Raw genomic sequence first — 5888 nt, 5'->3', positions numbered from 1 at the left:
CCCAGAGTCTTCTGCTCAAACAATGAGGATGTAACTGGCGGCGAACTTATTATTATATACGTGATAACAGCCATTCAAACGCTGCCGCAGAGATCAGTGGAAGAAAGTCGTCATATTATTATTATTATTATTTTGCAGATTGCTTCGAGATCACTGAGAGAGAGTCGTAATATTATTATCGTTGTTTTTTTTTAAAGATCGCTTTGAGATCACTGAAAGAGAGAGTCGTAATATTATTATTATTTTTGTAAAGATCGCTTTGAGATCACCGAGAGACAGAGTCGTAATATTATTATTATTATTATTATTATTATTATTATTATTATTATTATTATTATTATTATTATTATTATCATTTAAGGTCGCTTTGAGATACTGAAAGAGAGTTGTATTATTATTATTATTTTTTAGAAGATCGCTTTGAGATCACTTAAAGAAAGAGTCGTAATATTATTATTATTAGGGAAAAACTCTCTATCACGAGAGTATATATAATGTTCTAAAGGGTCCACAATAATACAAAGTGTAAGAAGTCCGTGTATAATTTTGAAGACTTTACAGAAAGCTTTCGAACCCTTCCCCGGGTTCATCTTCAGTCCAAATGAACAAAAAGTACTTTTTGTTCATTTGGTCTGAAGATGAACCCAGGGAAGGTTTCGAAAGCTTTCTGTAAAGTCTTCAAAATTATACACGGACTTCTTACTCTTTGTATTATTGTGGACCCTTTAGAACATTATTATTATTATCATTTTTTTTTTAAGATCGCTTTAAGATCATGGAAAGAGAGTCGTAATATTACTATTATTATCATATTTTCTAAAGATCGCTTTAAGTTCACTGAAATATTCTTTCATTTTAACTCTGAAGATCTCTTAAAGATCACTAAGAGACGTTGCAGTCTGGCTAGCTTTACAGTTTTCAAAGGTTTGGGAAAGTGGAATGTTTTTAATCTACTTTTTTCTTACTACAGCATTGAGTTTATCAGTCATGGGAGTTTGTTTGTTTGTCATTACCATGCTATTTCCAATTTTTTTTTTTTTTTTTTTTTTTGCACTTTGGTTGTTGATCATGAAAAGAACAAACAAGACAACGTTACATTTCCATCTGTCTTTATGTCTCCATCTATATAAATACACTCAGACATACTATATATATATATATATATATATATATATATATATATATATAAGATATATATATATATATATATTGTATATATATATATATATATATATATATATATATATATATATATATATATATATTGTATATGTATGCTGTCTTTGATTGAGCGTGTTTGTGTCTTTTACAAATCATGATGCAGGCAAGCGAAGAAAAATTTGTGCATGGAATTAAAATTCTATAAATATTAAATAATGAACAATACTATATAAATAAAATACATACAGAAAAATTCTATTAATGAATTATATGAAGGTATTTCTGACCTGAGGAAGTATCAGAAATACAGATGACTGGAAATGAAGGTGGAAACTTTATATTTTGTTTACGTTAATGAAACGATGGAAAAAAATTTCATAAGAACTTCGAACAATGGAAGGATAAGATGTGGTAATATTGACTCAGACATTAAACATTTAATTTGAATGCAAAACTTATGAAGGTTTAAGTGGCTGTAATATTTTTACTAAAGCTGAAAATAAAAACAAGGATACTGTATTAGTTTTTAGGGATAAAGATAAAAATGGATACTCTATTATTTTAAAAAATGAGAATGCTTTATTTTGACCCCAGATAAGTAGGCATACTGTATCATTTTACTTATGATAAAAAGTATATTGTATTATCCTTATTAAAGATAAAAAAAGGGATACAGTATTAATTTAACCCAAAATAAAAACGGATATTACATTATTTTTACCAATATTAAAAGGATAATGCATGTTTTAACCAGAGACAAAAAGGATACGGTATTGTTTTTACCAACGATTAGAAAGGATACTATTACTTCTACTAAAGCTAAATAGGATACTGCATTATTTCTACTTCTGATAACAAAGGATACTGTAGCATATTTACCAAAGATAAAAAGGGATACTGTATTATTTTTATCAAAGATAAAAAGGGGGTACTTTATTAATTTCACCAAAGACTAAAAAAAGGATGCTGTATTACTTTCACCAAAGATAAAAAGGATGATGATATTTTAACCAGATAAAAAAAAAGAATGCTGCGTTATTTTCACCAAAGATAAAAAGGATAATCATTTTTTTAATCAGGGTAAAAAAGAATGCTGCGTTATTTTCACCGAAGATAAAAAAGATTCTACATTTTTTAAACCCATGATAAAAAAGAATGCTACGTTATTTTCACCAAAGATAAAAAGGCTATTTTCTTTAACCAGGATAAAAAAAGAACGCTGCATTATTTTCACCAAAGATAAAAAGGCTAATATTTCTTTTTCAACCAGGATAAAAAAGAATACTGCACTATTTTCACCAAAGATGAAAATGTTACTGTATTTTCTAACCAGGTATGAAAAAAGATGCTGTATTATTTTCACCAAAGATAATAAAAAGATTAAAATAAAATATCAACAAGACGGGAACTCACGCACAGAGCAAATACTGTCAGTTAACATGCAAATTGTACAATGAATATTTCATCCAATTACGGCCAGTGTCTCTCTGGGGAAATCTTAGCGAAAGCTAAGTCGGATCATAATTAGGCAAACGGAAGTTGATCTTACGATAACAACCTCCTTATGTTGATTCGTTTCGTAGCGTTTCGACGGCAAGGAAAAGAAAAAATTTATATATAATTCGAGAGAATATGAAATTGAAAGGTTAATGGAATTTTCAATGATGGTTAGTCTTATGGGGAAGACATTCAAAATGTCTTTCGGAGGAGGCCATATAAAATTTATCATAATTATTATTATTATTATTCTATCACACTTCCTCCAATTCGACTGGGTGGTATTTATAGAGTGGGGTCCCGGGTTGCATCCTGCATCCTTAGGAGTCCATCACTTTTCTTACTATGTGCGCCGTTTCTAGGATCACACTCTTCTGCATGAGTCCTGGAGCTACTTCAGCCTCTAGTTTTTTCAGATTCCTTTTCAGGAATCTTGGGATCGTACCTAGTGTTCCTATGATTATGGATACAATTTCTACTGGCATATTCCATATCCTTCTTATTTCTATTTTCAGGTCTTGATATTTATCCATTTTTTCCCTTTCTTTCTCTTCAACTCTGGTGTCCCATAGTATTGCGACATCAATGAGTGTTACTTTATTATTATTATTATTATTATTATTATTATTATTATTATTATTATTATTATTATTACCGAAATTGATAGCCGTAGTAACCCTGAAAAAATCAGTTATTAGATAGTTAAAATGCTATCCAAATTTAATGCAGCTGCTATCACTTTCCTTACTATATGATTAAAAGAGGTTTCCTACCTACACATTATTATTATTATTATTATTATTATTATTATTATTATTATTATTATTATTATTATTATTATTATTATTATTATTATTATATAGCTGCTTCCACGGCATTTAGTTTATACAGTCTTCCCTATTCTTCTTCTAACGTGTCGACAGCTCACAGGCAGGAATCTATGAGAGTATAAAAGCAATTGAATTAAGATACGTGATGTATAGGTATTTATAGCAGGCAGGACGTATACAATTGGTGGGTTGGTCACTAGGCAAGAATCTTAATTGGTTGTAGGTTGGTGACGAAATCTGCCCCTGAGGCGTTGAGACACCATCGATGACTAAAGTGGATCTATAAAGATATAATCTTAATAATTATATGCACAATAAATATTTTGAGGATGAAAAGGCTATCAGGAAAATAGTAAAGGAAAATGTCTCCCCTACTGTAGAAGGGTGTAAAATTAGCCTCATAATTTATTATGAAAACATGAAAACTAGCCAGCTGCTTCTTAAAAGCAACCTGGCGTCCCCAGACACGTCTTTGAAGGATGCCACCACTCCTATGTCAGGATGACCTCTACAAGACTCTCAGAGCATCTCTCCTGCCAACTTCAAGAAGGGGTCATTTTTAATCATTGTAAAGAAAACTACAATAGAAGACTAAAATGAGCGGACCTCGTAAAGAACGTAGAAATGATTGACCAGACACCGGACCGACGACGTCTACGGTTTCCCGAGGCACTGCATTTATATCATCAGGATAAAAAGTCGAGCATCAACACCATCATAAGGAGAAATACAAGCAACCAATCGACACCAAACACTGTTACGAGAGAGAGAGAGAGAGAGAGAGAGAGAGAGAGAGAGAGAGAGAGAGAGAGACGGAAGCCGATGATTATGTCACTTGGACGACCGTGATAATACCTGCCACACTATATAGTGGGGCTACCCGAACCTACAACCAGCCCCAGTCAACAACATCGGTTGTGACCTCCAAGGGTTGGACCTAGGAGATCTCAATGCCCCGGGGACAGATTTCGTCACCAACCTACGACAAGTTAGAATTCTTAGAGCCTACTATAAATACCTGTACATCACGTATCTTAATTCACTTGCTTTTATAATCTCATAGATGACTGCCTGTGCGCTGTCGACACGTTAGGAAACCAGATATACCATTTTCATGCTGATGAGAAAAGATAATAATAAGAATTGAGGAGACTCTATTAATTAAACGCCGTGAAAACGGTTATAATATTTATTGCTACTGCCCTCATGGAAGGTGTTCTCCCTTATTATTGTTATTATTTTTTTTCTTGGGGGGGGGAGGGGGGGGAGGGGGGGGCGCGCGGCTATCACAGTCCTCCAATTCGACTGGGTGGTATTTGTAGTGTGGGGTTCCGGGTTGCATCCTGCCTCCTTAGGAGTCCATCACTTTCCTTACTATGTGCGTCGTTTCTAGGATCACACTCTTTTGCATGAGTCCTGGAGCTACTTCAGCCTCTAGGTTTTCTAGATTCCTTTTCAGGGATCATGGGATCGTGCCTAGTGTTCCTATGATTAGGGGTACAATTTCCACTGGCATATCCCATATCCTTCTTATTTCTGTTTTCAGGTCTTGATACTTATCCATTTTTTCCCGCTCTTTCTCTTCAACTCTGGTGTCCCATGGTATTGCGACATCAATGAGTGATACTTTCTTCTTGATTTTGTCAATCAACGTCACGTCTGGTCTTTTTGCACGTATCACCCTATCTGTTCTGATACCATAGTCCCAGAGGATCTTTGCCTGATCGTTTTTTATCACTCCTTCAGGTTGGTGCTCTTACCACTTATTACTGCAAGGTAGCTAATGTTTCTTGCACAGGCTCCAGTGGAGGGCTTTTGCCACTGAATCATGCCTCTTTTTGTAGTGGTTCTGTGCAAGTGCTGGACATTCGTTTGCTATGTGGTTTATGGTTTCATTTTTCGTATTGCACTTCCTACATATGGGAGAGATGTTATTTCCGTCTATCGTTCTTTGAACATATCTGGTACTTAGGGCCTGATCTTGTGCCGCTGTTATCATTCCTTCAGTTTCCTTCTTGAGCTCTCCCCTCAGTAGCCATTGCCATGTGTCATCGCTGGCTAGTTCTTTAGTCTGTCTCATGTATTGTTCGTGCATTGGTTTGTTGTGCCAGTCCTCTGTTCTGTTTGTCATTCTCCTGATTGTATATTTCTGGGTCTCTGTCTACTTTTATCAGTCCTTCTTCCCATGCACTCTTGAGCCACTCGTCTTCACTGGTTTTCAGATATTGCCCCAGTGCTCTGTTATCGATGTATACGCAGTCCTCTATACTTAGTAGTCCTCTCCCTCCTTCCTTTCGTGTTATGTATAGTCTGTCCGTATTTGCTCTTGGGTGTAGTGCTTTGTGTATAGTCATATGTTTCCTAGTTTTCTGGTCTATGCTGCGGAGTTCTGCCTCCGTC

Source organism: Macrobrachium nipponense, chromosome 12 (assembly GCF_015104395.2).
Source record: "Macrobrachium nipponense isolate FS-2020 chromosome 12, ASM1510439v2, whole genome shotgun sequence".
NCBI lineage: Eukaryota > Metazoa > Arthropoda > Malacostraca > Decapoda > Palaemonidae > Macrobrachium > Macrobrachium nipponense.
This window is presented reverse-complemented; position numbering follows the sequence as displayed.